At 38.9% G+C, this 18,229-nt stretch overlaps 1 protein-coding gene across 5 annotated transcripts in view; it reads left to right on the forward strand.

Annotated features, from left to right (window-relative positions):
• Window positions 1-1,779: 1,779 nt before the first annotated feature.
• Window positions 1,780-18,229, forward strand: part of wdpcp (WD repeat containing planar cell polarity effector) — a 222,074-nt gene continuing 205,624 nt past the window's right edge. For 3 of the 5 annotated variants that reach the window (XR_010000055.1, XM_062958984.1, XM_008114270.3), the window contains exon 1: window positions 1,781-1,975. The gene's annotated coding sequence lies outside the window, so the exon portion shown is untranslated. Of the gene's footprint in view, window positions 1,976-9,980; window positions 10,899-18,229 lie in introns of those variants that run through there. The other 2 variants (XM_062958993.1, XM_062958957.1) reach the window with 2 other exon arrangements.

Below are 18,229 nucleotides of genomic sequence, written 5' to 3' on the forward strand. Positions count from 1 at the left end.
TATTGTATTTGTTCCCATTTTGGTTTTTTTTTTACCTCAAAATAAGATATGTGCAGTGTGCATAGGAATTTGTTCATAGTTTGTTTGTTTTTTTAAAAAAAATCTATAGTCCGGCCCTCCCAAGTTCTGAGGGACAGTGAACTGGCCCCTTGTTTAAAAAGTTTGGGGACCCCTGTTCTAGATACTCTATTTTGGGTATGTTCAGTTGAAATCCATTTTCACTGAGTCTATCACTCCATGTCTGCAGCTGTTGTTGGAGGGTTGCATGTTCTTGGTGCTGAGTGCTGTCATCTGCATATAGGAGTGTCCAGGGATGCATAGCCTGCAAATCTGCTGTAGCAGTGTCTATGCAGTGTATGAATCGCAATGGTGAGAGTGCTTATCCCTGATGCACACCAACAGTAATGTGAAAGGGTGGTGAGATCCCTGCAGGGCGGCAGACCATATTTGTTGTATTACTGTATAGTAGCTTTATCCATGTTACATCGTCTTCTGGTATTCCATGTGACCGTAGTGCTCATCAGATCAGGTCATGGGGAACCAGATCAAATGCTTTTTCAAGATCTAGGAATGTAAAGTGAAGTGCTTTACAGCCGGTGCTTTTTTTGGCCTCTGATTGGCTTGGAAGCGGAACAAAGCTGGCATGCTTCGCCCTGATTGGTCGAGGCACCAGTGATGTAGCCGGGGATCCCTGCCCAGCTGAGCAGGGAAGCTCCAAGGCTTCCAATGGTCTTGTAGAGGTGGTCTGAGGGAGGGAGCTCCAGGGGCTGTGCCTATCCCTGGGTGTGTAATGATGGGACGTGGTAGACAAAGGAATGTCCGAAAGTCTGATAGGATTTTGTAGTTATCATTGTCCACAATGCGAGTTGTGGTCCTAGACATGCCAGAAGACAAAGAAAGAGTCCCAAAGATGTATTTTCGGTGATGGGATCATAATCACAGTTTCACCTTGGGCCTTTGTCTGGCAGGGTGGCAGGGAGCTCCAAAGGGGAACTGACAGGCAGCTGGTATCGGGACCCCTGCTGAGGTCCAGGAAGGTCTTTTGCCACAGAGATTATGTCTCATGTCAGGTTTTCATGCTGGGCATGGAAGGTGGAATCTGGAGTAACTCAGAAGAGGTGACTAGAATACACGGATTCATGTGCATTTGCCTTCATTTTAATAGAGTTAAATAAAGCAAGAATAAAATAATCATTAGGTTAAGGTTTTCCCCTGACGTTAAGTCCAGTCATGTCTGACTCTGGGGGTTGGTGCTCATCCCCATTTCTAAGCCGAAGAGCCGGCGTTGTCCGTAGACACCTCCAAAGTCATGTGGCCGGCATGACTGCATGGAGCGCCGTTACCTTCCCCCCGGGGCGGTACCTATTGATCTACTCACATTGGCATGTTTTCGAACTGCTAGGTTGGCAGAAGCTGGAGCTAACAGTGGCCGCTCACGCCACTCCCGGGGTTTGAACCTGGGACCTTTCGGTTTGCAAGTTCAGCAGCTCAGTGCTTTAACACACTTCGCCACCGGGGCTCCTTTTTAACAATACTGTATACAACATACTCAAAAGAAGTATTTTTTTACAGTTGCAAATAGGACACAACTGTGCTTCCCAATCCCACCTATTCTAGATTGCCCTTTGTCGGGGGGGGGGGGGGGCATCGCACACTACTGAACCCTAAGGCCTTAGCCTACAATTCTCTAGTGGTCTATCTCTGCGTAATGCGAACTGGTTCTTTCTGCGCAGGCGCGAGTGAAGCTCAAGCAAAATAGGCGTGTCCTCTCGGGCAGCCCCGACGTCTGCTTGCGTCGCTGGTTGCCAAGTGACGGGAGGAAAGCGCGCGCGAGATAGAAAACCATTCCGAGGGACGGAAGCCCGGAGGGGACTGTTGCCGCCTTGGCCTCTCCTTTCCACAGCAAGAGGGATATTGAGAGGGGAGATCTGAGGGGGTGTCCAAACGGGCAGGCAGCCGCGCGACGAGGCCCGTGGTAAGTGCCTTAGCGCCTGACAGACTATTTGCCGACTGTGTTTATCCTATCAAATACTAGCTGTACTTTTTGTTAGTTCAAAGGGAGGGGGAGGTCGGGATGAAGTCTGCTAAAAGATCTTCATCCCCACCTCCTGCCCCAAATCCAAGAATGCATCTGCATTGAGAAGTTACTGCAATTTGACATCACTTTAACAGCCATGGCTTCATGCTGTGGAATCCTGGGAGTTGTAGTTTCGCGAGTTCTTTAGCCTGCTCTGCCCAGAGCAAACTACCAAACTACATACTTCCAGATTTCCATAGCACTCAGCCATGGCAGTTAAAGAGGTGCCAAATTGCATTCATTCGATTGTGTAGATCAGGCATGGGAAAACGTCGGCCCTCCTGTTGTTTTTTACTTCAACTCCAACAATTCCTAACAGTCGGTAGTAAATGTAGAAGTTGAAGTCCAAAACACCTGGAGGGCTGAAGTTTCCCTATGCCTGATGTAGATGCACCCCAAGTTCTATGGAGCTGGAGATTTTCTCCTTAGCACACACACAACTGAGGTCTGAATTCTATAGAATACTGAGAGTTGTAGTTTGACATGGTCAAACTACAACTTCCAGAGTGCTGGTGCCTTGACTATAAATCCTCAGATTCCATAGCATTGAAACATGGCAGTTAAAGCGGTATCAAGTTGTATTAATTTGACAGTGTGGATACAAGCAGAGACTTCCTAGAAGAGTAGCGCACTCTATTTGTTGTCCACAAAAAGGTCCATCAATGGGGGCATGGACTGCAAATACAGTCCAGCGGGGAAGCATAGGGCTCTAGTCCAAAAAGCTTCTAAGGGCCCTTCCACACAGCCATATAACCCAGAATATGAAGGCAGATAATCACAATATCTGCTTTGAACTGGATTATATGAGTCCACACTGCCATATAATCCAATTCAATGTGGATTTTATACAGCTGTGTGGAGGGGGCCTGAGCTGTTGAGTATTTGAGTGGATCTATACTGTGCTATATCCCAGCATCTGATCCGAGATTATTTTCTTATCCCAGAATATTTGACGGAGTAGACTCAGGCCCCTTCCACACAGCTGTATAAAGTTCCACATTATCTGCTTTGAATTGGATTGTATGGCAGCGTGGACTTGGATAATCCAGTCTCAAAGCAGATATTGTGGATTATCTGCCTTGATATTCTGGGTTATATGACTGTGTGGAAAGGTCTCATATAATCCAGTTCAAAACAGATAATTAAATCAGCTCCTGAGATACAGGGCAGTGTAGATCTAGTCTTTGTTCCAAGTGTCCACAATTTGTTGTGGATGGAATGGATTTCATTGTGACTGTTTGAAGTGCACCGTACACTCCGAAGATGCGGAATGTTTTCGTTGCGCCACAAAAGTAATTGAAAAGTGAAAAAGCAATGCAAGCCGATACTGGTTGGGTTTGAGAACTTCAGCAAGGCATGGCCTATAAACACTTTTTGGCCCCTTCCACACAGCCATATGACTCAGAATATCAAGGCAGATAATCCACAATATCTGCTTTGAACTTCGATATCTGAGTCCACACTACCATATAATCCAGTTCAATGTGGATTTTATACAGCTGTGTGGAAGGGGCCTTTGTTAGTGAGGAAATATCATTGAAAATGTTTGTCTACATGACACCAGATCTTGTTTCAATAACTCATTAGACATAAGTTTTGATAATTTGTTTAAGAACAAGGATGTTGGCGGCAGCAGCATTTGGGCTGTGAATGCACCACCTTTGCCCACAGAGACATCACTTGCTATAATCAGGCAAAAAGGATTGATTCAACTTTCTATGAGCAATCTTTTTCTTGCCTGGTCCCTGGATTTTAATGTACAGTCAGCTTTCTATATCCATGAGTTCTTCACTCACAGCTTGGAAATATAATTTAAAAATCTAAAGCAAGCCTTTATTGTGCCATTTTATACAGGTTGTGAATCTCTTTTCTGGAAATCTGAAATCTTCCAAAATCATCTACATCACTAGCTGTCATAGTAACACCTTTGGTTTCTGACTGTTCTTTGTATGCAAACTTTGTTTCATGCACAAAATTAATACAAATATTGTACAGAAAATTACCTTCAGGCTATCTGTATAACGAAATGAATTTTGGGTTGCTGTGAGTTTTTTGGGCTGTTCCAGTAGCATTTTCTCCTGACGTTTCACCTGTGTCTGTGGCAAGCAACCTCAAAGGTTTGTTCAGAGGTCTGTTGGAAATGAGGCAAATGGAGTGGCTATATATCTGTGGAATATCCAGGGTGTGGGAGAAAGAATCCTTGTCTGTTTGAAGCAAGTGTGAATGTTGCAATTAGCAAGCTTGAATAGCATTAGGTAACCATGAAGCTGCAAAGTCAATCAGTGAGGGTACCTGAAGGCATGCTCTGTTTGGGAGGTATTAACTGGCAATTTGATTGTTTGCTGTCTGGAGTTCCCCTGTTTTTGAGTGGTGTTCCTTATTTACTGTCTTGATTCTAGTGTTTTTTAATACTGGTAACCAGATTTTGTTCATTTTCATTGTTTCCTCCTTTCTGTTGAAATTGTTCATGTGCTTGTGGATTTCAGTGGCTTCTCTGTGTAATCTGACATGATTGTTGTCAGAAAGGTCCAGTGTTCTCAAGTAATATTTTGTGCCTAGGTTGGTTTATTATGTGTTCTGCTATAGCTGACTTCTCTGGTTGAATTAATCTACAGTTCCTTTCATGTTCTTTGGTTTCTGTTTGGACGCTGCGTTTGGTGGAAACCATGAAAAAAGAATAAAATCTGGTAACCAGTACAGTATTTCAAAATACCAGAAGACAGTAAATAACTATTAGTCTCTGCTAGTCTCATTGAACCAGCAGAACTTACTTAAGTCCACTTAGGCATCTACTTTAGCTGGCCTGTTAGATTTAGGTCATCATAATATACAAGAATAAAAACCAGTGTAGTGGTTTGAGCAGTTAGGGGAGGGGGGTGGGTGTTACATTCCAAAGGATCGTTTAAAATGTCATTTAAGCATTACTTACTTTTGGTATTATGTATATTGAAATAAGACATGCATCGCTAACATTTTGTTAATTGTTGGAATGTAATAAAAATTTTAAAAAAAGAGCAGTTAGGGTTACAGACTTGCACTCTGGGTGGCTAAAGTTCAAATCCTTGCTCAGGTGTATAAACACAATGGACAAGGTATTGACGAAGGCTTTCATGTCCAGAATCACTGGGGTGCTGAATGCTGTGAGTTTTTTGGGCTATATGGCCATATTCCAGTAGTTATGATATGACCATACAACCTGAAAATCTTACAGAAACCTACATTAGACAAGCTTTGGCTGTACTGTAATGCTCTCTCAGTATTGGAAGAAGGCAATGGCAAAACCCCTCTAAACAGGTTTTGCCAAGAGAGCCCTGTCATTAGGATTGTCATAATAACATAAAGATACAGAACTACAGACTGTAAGAGAAAGGAATTGTGTTCCTGGTGTTCTTTTATAGTTTTTAATGACTCAAACCCCATCTAACTCGGCTACATGTAGAAGCACAGAGAATTATTTGTCATAGGAATAAGTTTTATCAAAAAGATGGCACTTCAAAACTGGCACACAGAGATGAGTATTTGGTGACCTTTTGAGAGTTTATTACTTTTTTCCAATAAAACATAAGAAACATTTGTTAAAGAAAAATCCTGGCAGACCCCCCCCCCCTTTCCCCCATCCTCCATTATATAGAACATTGTTTCTTAAACCGTTGGTTCTGATCCCAAATGGGGTCCCCTTACCTCAATGTTGGTGGTCACAAAAATTTGGTAACAGTAAGACTTTTCTGAACGTCTCCAGTTTACACAAATTTATTAGCAACAACATGCAATTTTTATGGTGAACTCTGCAGTAAATGCTTCACCTGTACTGCTCAAAATGAAAAACCAGCCTGTTTAGCAAGCTTTGCAAATGCTGTTTTTTTCAGTAGATGTTTCATTTTTATACCTAGCTTATATACCTTTATTTTTGGGATCATGTAAACATTTCTGGGCAGAAAGGAGTCATGAGTGGAAAAGTTTCATAAGCCCTGATATAGAGTGCATATGCACAGAAACTATTCATTGCATTCCCTTGGGAAAATTGTATTATCTGTCAGTGTAGTGGCATGGTAGACATGGGCGCATGACTCTGGGGATCACGTTTCGAATTCTTGCTTGACCATGGAAATCCACTGGGTGACCTTGAACAAGTAACACTCTCTCAGCCTCGGAGAAAGGCAAAGTCAGCCTCTCCTCAGTAAATCTTGCCAAGAAAACCTCTTGATAGGTTAGTTTTAGGGTCTCTCAAAGACCCCCTCTACACTGACGTATAAAATCAAGATTATCTGTTTTGAACTGGATTATATGGTAGTCTAGTTCAATAGGTACCGCTCCAGCAGGAAGGTAACGGCTTTCCATGCAGTCATGCCGGCCACATGACCTTGAAGTTGTCTACGGACAACACCGGCTCTTCAGCTTAGAAATGGAGATGAGCACCAACCCTGAGAGTCTGATTTGACTAGACTTAGTGTCAGGGAAAAACCTTTACCTTACCTAGACTCATATAATCCAATATATGTCTGTTGCCTGGGTAGATGAAATTAATTTCACTATTTTTCATACGAAAATGGAGTCATCTCTTCAGAATATATGAATAATGTTTTTATGAATTACATCATTTTTATAAACTGAGTAAGCATTAAAATTGACTTTTTTCAACATCTTTTGTGAGAGCTAGAGGACAGGGAAGTTTCCAAAGGTTGCATAAAGAGTTTCTTTTTTTGACTTTTTTTTCCTTTAAATCGGAGAAGGTTCTTGACAAGGTAAATGTATTTAAATCTTTTTCCATTTTCTTCCTGTGTTAATATATTCCTGTTTTGCTTTTTTTAAAAAATAGGGATTTGCTTTTCTTGTTCACCACCTCCCTCTCTTCCCCTTACATTGTAACAGCTTTGTAGATAAATTTCTTCTTCATTGTGAAGTTGCTTGAAAAATGGCCTACCTGCTGTGTTTTGAGAAATAAAAGAACAGTAGAAAATTGCATAATTCCATGATGCTTTGGTGAATGTTAACTAACTTTATTTTGCGTAATTGCATGGGATTTACATAACAATTTTTGTCAGCTGCAAAGGTCTAGCATAGGCTAAGTTAAACTGGGAGGCTCAGTATGTAATGAAAGAGAATTGGAATGAAGCCAATATGAAACTTTTTTACTATGTAAATTTCCCATGAAAATTAACTTTATCTGTACGTTAGTAGAATATCAGATCTCAAGTTCAGCCTTTGCCAAACCTGGAGGAATTTTTGAATTAATTTTCAGATCTCAGGGAACCCCTGCATAATTATTATATTATTATATTTACAGATTAAAATTGTTAGGTTTTTTTTCCAATCATGATCTCTTGCTTAGCAACTTCTTGTGGCACCCCTACAGATCCAGGGAACCCTGGATGAGACATCCTACTCTAGATGGTTTTTACTTTCTTCTATAAAAAAAAGAATGTTTCTATGAGAACAAGACATTTAAGTTCTCTTTTTTAACATGTCACAAAAACAAGATATTGGGAACCTTGCATGCCTAATGTTTAATGAGTTTTTGGTAAGAGTGATTTGTAATGTGTGGTATGATTCTAAGTACAGTATGTTCATACTCTAGATGTAGTAAGTACAGTAAGACCCATTTCTAGGAAAATGTGCACAGGATTGCATGAAAATAACATTTTCAGCTGGTAGGTGGACTAGTATAGATCCATCCGTAACTATGATTTCACTAACTATGTCAAAGCTGTGATTAGCTTTTAGTAAACATTTGCAATTGGTGTTATTCCAAATATAATCATGTGTTGCAATTGAACATGGTGATATGTACTTCTGAGTAGGTGTCTATTGGATGGCAGTAAAAGTAATGATACCAAAGAATGGTTCTGTTTTTTACCACCCCCCAAAAAGAAGGTATTTACAATTATTGTGGTAAAAAGGAAGCGCTCAACTGTGAATTTGAATCTGCAGAGGCTTTGTATTTTTTTTTTGTTCTGAAGTAGAGATTAATTCTGTTGGAGTAAGATACAAGTAAGCACAAAACTGTTGTCCCGATTGATATACTTGCTTCAAAGTTTTTGTACCACTCAGCACTATTCAAGTAATCTGTATCTTGAATTACAGGAAATATTTGAAATTCCATTCTAACAATCTCCAACAGAGAATATTAAAATCATATTAAGTTTCAAATGCCTGAAGCAAAATGCTGTATTACAGCAGCCTGAGCACTTGCATCTTGAAGAGCAAATAATACTGTTAGAATTTAATTTTACTCAGCCTAAAACAAATGCTTAATTCTTGACCCAAAAACCTTCATGTAATGCAGGGGAAATTAATGTATTTAAATACTATGTTTTATTATAATATTTCAAAACTTCTGTAACACTAGTACTACAGAATTTTCTAAATTTCTGCTAAAATCTTCTAATGTACCCAAAAGAGCGGCTTTACTGTAAAACTTGTCATAGGTCCACTATAAGTTCCTCTTGTGCTGGGTGCAGCAAAATAATACATTGATAACATATTCATTATTATTAGCAGAATTGCTGCTATGATTAGAGAAGGGCAAAATCTTCTGAGGATGTATGTGTATGGTGAAGCAAAATAGAGCTAAAGAGGGGTGGAGTTTAAGCACAATCCTGTACCCTTCTAGAAAATATTTCTTTTTGATAAATCACACTAACTGGGTCCACCTTACTTTTTGTTGCATTCACTTCAATGAATAAATGTATAACTGAAAATAGTCAGGTTTAGTACAGCAAAAGAATATAAACAATGAAGAATAATATTTGAATACCGTGTTTCCCCGAAAATAAGACAGTGTCTTATATTAATTTTTGCTCCTAAAGATGTGCTAGGTCTTATTTTCAGGGGATGTCTTATTTTTCCATGAAGAAGAATTCACATTTATTGTTGTACAAAAAATGAACATTTATTATATACTGTACAGTAGTTGTCATCACAAACCAACATAACCAGACAAACTCTGAATCCTATCATGAATTTCTGGTTACTACCATTATTTCCATGTACAACTGGTATGTACATTTACCAATCCTGCATGCTCTGGTGTTCTGTTTCGCAGGTGCTGGGCATGCTTCCAAACAAAAACGTTGCTAGGTCTTACTTTTGGGGGAAGCCTTATATTTAGCAATTCAGCAAAACTTCTACTAGGTCTTATTTTTCGGGGATGTCTTATTTTCGGGGAAACAGGGTATATTTTGATGGTTTTTAACTGAAAAATGTAATGCTGTTTGTGTTTAACTCTGTTTTACTGTTTGCATATATGTATATTTTAAATTGGATACCGATGCTTTTATGTCAAGCCGATTTGACACCTCTTTGGGGAGATAAAGCGGGGTATAAATAAATAGAATCATCATCATCATCATCATCATCATCTTTTACATAGCATGGGGTTACCCACTGTGTGCATGCATGTGTGTTTGTCTGTCTGTCTGTCTAGGCAAGGATTTCATTGCATCCCAAAATCTTCTAGGCCTTGATAGCAAGCTCAACCAATTAACCTGCATAGTATGTGGCCTTTGGATATTGTGGGGAATCAGCTGTTAGAATCCTTTGCGCTGCATTTGGTATTAGCTGGAGCATGCCAAAGAGAAGAAATAACATCACTTATATCTGCATGTTGGTTCCGTGTTTGAATTATAGAGTTGGATGAAGCCCAGTTCAAATGCTGATGTTGATTTTCAAAAGTGCATGAGCATTCTCCTATATTAATATATACATTTTATAAAAATCTTCAACAGTTTCTGCTATGTATGCAGACAACTTTAGAAACCTAGATACATGTGTTTACATGTGTTTTCATACTCTGCCAACCTTTTGGAAAGTCATCTTGGTTATCCTGGCAGGCTGGGCTTCCCCATGCCTCCTTTAGCTGTTGTGGGAGTATCTTGATTTTTATTTATTTATTAATTATATTTATATCCTGTGTTTCTCAGCATGAAGGAGCTTAAGGCCTATATTGACTCTCATCTATGGCTGATTTGTGTTGACTCATTTTCCTTTCTGTTCAATGTTAAGGCCGGGTACAAAAAAGAGAATGAAAATTAGAATTTTATCAATGTAGCAGATTAGTTCTGCATTCTTATAGGGCCCATTTTTTAGATTAAATTTGCATTTGATTTTATTTATTATTTTCTCACTTCAGATCAGTATCCCATTTCTATTTTTAGAGTCTTTCTAACTGTTTGCGCAACAGTATGTTTTCAGAAGAAGGAGCTGTTAAAAGTGAGACCATTTAGCTTTGATGCAATCTGATACAAATGATCTTCTCATTAATCTTTAATATGCTAATTACAGGTTCATTACATGAGTTGGGCACGAAGAAAGCAGGGGCAAACAGCAGCCACCTGGTTAATGTTACATCCCAAAGGCATTAGTAAATACAGCTTATTCAAGAAAAACTTGTGTGACCTTCACCAATCATGGACCTGGATCACACTTGGCACACAGACTGTCAATGACAACAAAAAATATTGGAGGGGTTTGGGGGAACTGACCCACCATGGTGGAAACTGTAGATCACCCTGCATCCAGAGACCACTCTGAACCCTATTTATGATGGATTTGGACCACACTTGGCACACATAACCCCCATGACCAGCAGAACATACTGGAATGGTTTGGGGGGACTGAACCATCAATAGTGGGAGTTGTACATCACCCTACATCCAGAGAGCATTCTGAACCCCACTGATGACAGATCTGAATGATACCTTTAGTATCAGAAGCAGAGTCCCACTGAACGTCAGTTGCTTGGAAACCACAGTGGGATGAGACTGTTGTCATCCTTTTTCATGGTGTCTGGTCGGCCATTGTAGGAAATAAGATACTGAACTAGGTAAGCTAGCAGGACTATTACATTTTTTATTGTGAAGCAAGCATTTTTACCATAATGGGGTTTTCTTTTTCTTTTATAGTGAAATCCTTTTCCATTCTTAATGCAATAGTTAGCCTCCTATTGACCCTATTGACTTCAGTTTCTTTTATTTATCTCTATTACCGTTCTCCTTTTGCTTCCTGCTGGGATCAAAGAAATTCCATTATCCTGGAGAAGGGAAAAACATTTTATCTTTTGAATGTTATCCGTCAAATAATTTTGCAGCTTTCTGCATGCTGTATATTTTTCAAATCCTGTCACAAATCTTGTCACTATTGTCATCTTTTTGCATCCTTGTGATATTGAGATTCTTGGAATCTATGTTTTTACCCCTAAATTAGCTTTTTAGTTTCAAACATACCACTGGATTTTTTGGCTTAGAGGCTGACAGACCTCAAGATATGGAGAGAGCATGCATGTTTTGTTTTCTTTTCAGAGGTTGAGTACATACAAGAAAAATATTTTATATTAGGTTTGTTAGCATCTAGTACTCTGATGTGGTTTTTTTATAGTACATGAAGTTTTCTTGGGATAGGATTAGATAACTTCACTTGAGGACACTGTTACTATGAATAATATTTTAGCTGATGGCATGAACAGCAACTGTTTCAATGGTAAAGGGTTAAAATGCTTTAAAATCATTATACTATGCTACATTTTTAGGCTGACAGTGATTAAAGTATATTAATAATAGCTCAGATGTGTATCCTCAGATGCCTGAGGATATAAACTTGTTTTACTATATTTTACTGTCTAAAGACTCAACAAACACGCATGATTTACTTTTCTATCTACCGTCAAAGCTACAATGATATCAAACTTGTTTCACTGTTCATTTGGTCTCATGCTGACAGGAGTCCTAGTAGTATACAATGTGTGAAAATGTAGTATGTGTGAAAGACAGAGGTAATAATTGTTGGTTCGTATGTAGCCCCCCCATCTCTCCAAACCCTGAAGAATTAGAAGTGCTTATTTGAGTTGTCAGAATTATGAGATAACTGTTAAAGTACAGTATGAATCCCTTATCCTGCATTCAAAATTCATGGTTTTGTTTACCCATGTTCCAAAAAACAGTCCGCACCCTTTGAAATACTTGTGGACTTCTCTAGATTCTGCAGTGTGATTCTATGATATTTTTCAGTCCCAAATATGCCATAGTTAAAATATAGGCTTCAAGTATTCATGGGGATTCTTGGAGTGTATCCTCTGCGAATATGGGTTCATATTGTATTAACCAAGTGTTTAAATTTCTGATTGCATAGAGCTTTTTGCTAGACAAAATGTTTGGTACCAAAAAGCCACATTCCCTCTACCCCTCCTAAGTAGATTTTCATCTTGTTCGCTGTTATAAAGGGAGCTGCTCTTTCCATCTCTGCCCCTTGACTGTAACTTTGCAACTGTCTGTTAGGACTGGTATGAGGCTCAGAGATTACTACAACAATGTTTAAAGAAACCCTGCCACCTTCATATAAAATGTTGCTGACAGTCAGTTGACTATAGAGTCCACACTAGAGCATATATCCTCTTTAAACCCTGTGATTGCCTCTTGCAGAATTCTGGGGTTTGTAGTTTACTGAGGCCCAGTACCTGTCTGGATGAGCAATTTAAAGGCCCCTCCCTAAACTACAAACTCCAAAATTCTGCAGGAGGCAGCAATTGGATTTAAAGTGGATAGATGTTCTAGTGCAGTGGTTCTCAACCTGGGGTCCCCAGATGTTTTTGGCCTACAACTTCCAGAAATCCCAGCCAGTTTACCAGCTGTTAGGATTCCTGGAATTTGAAGGCCAAAAACATCTGGGGATCCCAGGTTGAGAACCACTGTTCTACATGTGACTAAGAACATGATTGGCATGGTAACGGAAATGTTCATCACTATGGTACCATAAAGTCTTCAAAAGAGGGCAAGCCTACAAAAATTCCTTAGTTATTGAAGAATTTTGCCAAAGCTTTGCCATAGCAAATACAAATTAGATTTGGGCATCTATGTAAAATTTTCTGAATGTTCATAACTTGGTACAATATATTCAATGAGTTTAATATGCTCCTGATTTATTAGTTAGGCACAAATAAAAAACAGATTTGTAATAATCTTATTTACTTCGTGTCAAAAGCATTGCATAATAAATAAATTTAAAAGTGACGAAATAAAGGAAATCACAAGCAGCTAAATAGTTTTAGATCAAAAGCAGGCAATAGCGACCGCATTGTCCGTAGCTTTAAACAACTCCTCCTGCGTACATGAGGCAGGACATTGTGGGCAAGCATACATATGCGGAGTTATTTGTTCTGCTTCACAGTCACACAAGGTGGAGGGTTCCTCCAGGTAGTGCCACCTTGCCAAGTTGTCTTTTGATATGCCCACTCCACTTCCAAGTTGCCCATTCTTGGTTTGTCCCTGGAGGAAGACCCTCATGGGGGGCCATCCTGTTAGAATTGCCTGGTTTAGCTGCCCAGAGGGACACTCTTGCTATTGCTGGAGGAACATTAAGAGGAGTGATGGTTCTCATGAAGCCCTTCCTTGATTGGGTCTGGTGGGAGGAGGCTGATAGTCATGCAGTGGATGGCTTTCACAATGTTCAACCTTATTTCTCTCACAGTTAGCAGCAACTTCCCATTGCATGTCAGGAGGGGCAATGCCAGCAACTTGTAGAGTTTATCAACAGGTGTAGGTTTAAGTCATCCTGTGATTATTCTGCATGTTTCATTCAGTGCTGTGTCCACCTGCTTCACATGGCCAGACAGGACAGGCGTACTCAGCAGTTGAGTAAGATTAGACAGGGCTGATATTCTTATTAATTGTGGGTCTGCACCCCATGCAGTGCCAGTAAGTTTCCGCAGGATGTTGTTACGTGCAGCTACTTTGTGCTTGGTGTTCATGCAGTGTTTCTTATATGTTAGTGTTCGATCTAAGGTGACACCAAGGTATTTAGGATGGAAACTGTGTTTGAGCTCAAGTAACTTTCAGTTTCCTGTTGGCTTCATGGTTACGTAGGTGGAAAGCACACACTTGTGCCTTGGCAGGGTTAGGCTTCAGGTGGTTCTCTTTGTAGTAGCTGGAGAGATCTTTCAAGGCATTAGTTAGTTGGTTTTCAACTGTTTCAAAATCTTTTGCTTGTGCCGTTAGGCCAAGGTCATCAGCATATATAAAACTCTTTGTGAGTGGTGGTTGTGGCTGATCATTTGTGAAGATGATAAATAAGGTTGGTGCAAGAACGTTGCCTTGGGTTAAACCATTCATTTGCCTCCTCCATCTACAGAGTATGGTAATAATATTCGTATTTGTTGTTATTTGTTTCTAGTAATTGGAAGCATACTAAAATATGAACATATATATCTGTTATACTTAACTTGCATGCTTCATATCTTTAGTTCATAGCCTGCTTACCTAGTTTGCCCAAATTCAGTTTATAGTGGGAAACAGATGTTTAATCAGGTTATTTGAATGGGATACTGCAGCTTTTCTATTATTTACTAATAAAGGTTGTGGATCAAATAATGTACAAACATTTTATCCCAATGCGTTTTTCATGGAAAGGGAATTTGTTGGACAATTTTTTTTATACTTATGATGAGCATCATATCCTTTCTTAGTAGATGTCTACAATGACTTTGATGCCCCTGGACTATACCTTGTAGAAACACATCAAAATGCATGGCTGTGCGTTGGTCTAGATGACTCTTGCATGTTCATGGAGATTTTATCCTGAGCAGAATATGAATGACCCAGTGAGATGAATTTTAAATGTACTTTTTTACTGCCATGAAATAAAATTCTGAAGAACAATTTTAATAATTGAATGTGGTTTATCGTTGATTAAATTCTATGGGGCTGCTCTTGAAAAAGCCTGAAGACTTCAACTTGTACAGATTTCTAAATCGATTGGCATCCAAAATATACAATAGGAATGTCTCAGCCCTTAGGAACTTGCTTTTACATTAAGATCCCAGGGGCCAGGACATCTCTGTGTGCTTCTATAAAAGAACTGAACTTTTATATTAAGTAAATAATAATAATACAATTTCTTACTCGTCTCTTTCATGATTCCTCGTGATCTTGATACATAAATACACTCATGTAGGAGCTTTGCTTGTTGCCAGTATCACATTTACATTAAATATTTAAATTAAAAAACTACAATAAATTCATTTCTGTCCCATTTTATAAACATAGCCTGAAGGTAATTTAATACACATTCTAAAAATAATTTTGTGCATGAAACAAAGTTTGTGTACATTGAGCCACCAGAAAACAAAAAAATATTACCTCAGCCACCCATGTGGAAAATTTTGGATTTTATAGTATTTTGGATATTAAGTCTAAGCTTTGTAGTTTCCTTTTCTTCATGTAGTGATAATTTTAATCCTTTGTTTAAGGCAGGATGGATTTGCAAGATACTAAGAAATGACTCTGATGTAACAGATCCTTTCCCGAGGCCCCTTATATGCTGCCCTATATCCTAGGATTAGATCCCACATTATCATCTTATCACAGATTATATCGCAGTGGAGTGGAGACTCATATAATCCAGTTCAAAGCAGACAATTTGGGATCAGATCCTATGATATAGGGCACTGAAGATCTAACCTCAGTTGCAACCTGCTTGCATTATAATCCAGTTCCATGAATCTCAATGTCATTGACTTCAGGGGCACTGAGATAGGTTGCTATTAGTAATATGTATTTTACAGGAGTAATGTGTACTTCCTTAATAATTTTGAGTTGTCTTGTTTTCCTGAGAAGCTTTCATTGTCACACAGCAATGTATATTTAGTTACGGTATATGTAATTCAGTGTTCTTTAAGACTTTTAAAGACATATAGAACTCCTAGAAATGAAGAATAATTTTTAACAGTAGCTTTCATTTGAAATTTTTTTTTGAATACATCTTACTATAATTTTTATGTCTCTTAAGAGATATAAACATTCTTTGTGCTGTTTTTTCCAGCTGAGCTGGAATGTTCATTCTGTCGTGTACTCAAAACACCTCATCTGTTTCTATGGCATTTTAAATGTAAAAGGATCTTCTGATTGCATATGCTGTGCCTGTGGTAGTTTGGTCCCCATGGCCTTCAATTTCTTTAATATGTCTTGGCTTTTCCTGGAGAGCTAATCTTCTGCGCTATGAATGGGAATGAAAGCCTCAGGTCCTCTATCATATTAAGAATATATATATATATATATATATTTGAGAATCCACTCTCCTTTTCTTGGACAAGATGGAAGTTACCTGGAATTAGGTAATCTTTTAACTTAAGTAGATATTTATATATGCTTGAAAATTGAACTGTTCATTTATAGTGCTATGGATAATAAGAATGGTGAAATGGATTTCTCTCAAAGAGGTTGAGGAATGGTTGTTTGAGGTTTAGGATCATGCTTGCTCTCATTAGCTATTTGAAAACATTTGTCACTAGGTAGTTTTCTTCCACATTATGTTCTGCAGTATGAAAATGGACAGCGCTTTCATAGAATCATAGAGTTGGAAGAGACCTTGTGGGCCATCCAATCCAACCCCCTGCCAAGAAGCAGGAAAATTGCTTTACAACATCACAGTTCACCAGATTTGCACTTGTACTTTGTGATTATGTTCATCTAGGTTAAACCACAAACCGTTTCTCAGAGTTAAGGAAATTTAAATAGTTAGCAGGTGTGTGTGAGTTTAGATCTTCTATGACTAAGTGGGTGTGTCAAGGCTCTACAGATGTTTTTAGGTTCCAACTTCCAGGATGCTTTTTCATTGCCTATGTGGCTCAGGTTCAGGCTGTTTGACTGACCACGTCTCCTTGTATTAACTTTCCCGGGCCCTGAGATCTTCAGGAAAGGCCCTTGTCTCAGTCCCACCTCTATCTCAAGCTCAGTTGGTGGAAACTAGAGAGTAGGCCCTCCTTCTCAGTGGCTCTCCCTCAACTCTGGAACTCCCTTCTTTCCAGGGAAGCCAGAATGGCCCCCTCCTTGTTGTCCCTCTGGCAGCAGGCCTTTTTATTCAGGCAGGCTTTTAAAGAAGGTTTTACATATCAAGTCAGGGAGTGCTGTGGTTTTAACTTTGGGTAGGTTTTTATTTTTAATCTGTTTTTATGGATTTTAACTGAATTTTTAATGTTATATTTAATTCTGTTTTAATATTTATATATCCGTAGATTTTAAATTGTATTGAAATGCTTTTAATATAAGTCGCTTTGAGTCTCCTTCGTGGAGAGAAAAAGAGGGGTATAAATCATCATCATCACCATCATCTGCTGGCTAGGCCTCCAGAACATGGGAAGACTTACAAAAGAAAAGCCGGAACAGTACTTTTTAAATGTTCCTAGTTAAAAATGTAATTTGACCCCTCTCCTCATCCACTTCTACTTCCATTTCAAGCATGCCTGTTGTTCCTAAGAATTAGCATTTTAGAGATTTTTTTTTCTTACTTCTGTTCTAGTTCTGAAATCATAGTACAGCAAAACAATGAGAACTACCTAAGAATGTAAGTGTGAAATAATTAGAAGGGATTGTAGAATTGTTCATGGGTCACTGAAGTTGTGTGGAATCTTTCTTCCACCTCTATGCTCTGTTCCAAGAGTCCTCCCTGCAGATATTTTTGCTCAGTAACTGAGTCCACCTTACAATGCAGAAAAGTAGCCATAGAAAAAAAATCATAGAACCATACTTTGACTGACTCAATTTTACCCCATATTTAGGTGCAGATGGTTTAGCATTTGGAGAATTTCAATCCCATCCTACTCATGTTTATTCAGAAGTAAATATTATTAATTTTCTCAAGTTTTTTCCTTGTAAGGAAACATGCATGGGATTGTTGCAGTAAATTGTGGTATCAGAATATCTAGTATAAGGTTGAATCACTGTTATGTGTTGTATTTCTAAAAAGTAACTTTGGAGGTCAGAGTAAAAATGGGAAAACTGATAGCGGAGACCCCCGCTTTTAAATTCATCTGACCTGCTGCGGGGAGTTCCACAAATCCGGATCACCAACGGAGCGGGACAGTGCGCGGACCACAACGAATTATTATTGATTTCTTTTATCACCCCCCCCCCCAACCCTAACATTGTAACTAATCCCCCAATAAAAGTATCCTCTTTTATCTTGAAACTCTCTCCAGTGGTTATTTTTCCTTTCTTGACTCCCTCGCATGAAATCCTCCCCCTTCCTCCATTAACCTCACCGCGTTCTCCTTGCCATATAACAACATGGCGAACGGAACAAATTGAACCATAACTTTATCAAAAACATTCCAAGCATGCCTATCTTTTATATTTAACACTCTTTGAGGCTCCTGGTTCCAATACAACC

The sequence above is a fragment of the Anolis carolinensis genome, chromosome 1, assembly GCF_035594765.1.
Source record: "Anolis carolinensis isolate JA03-04 chromosome 1, rAnoCar3.1.pri, whole genome shotgun sequence".
NCBI lineage: Eukaryota > Metazoa > Chordata > Lepidosauria > Squamata > Dactyloidae > Anolis > Anolis carolinensis.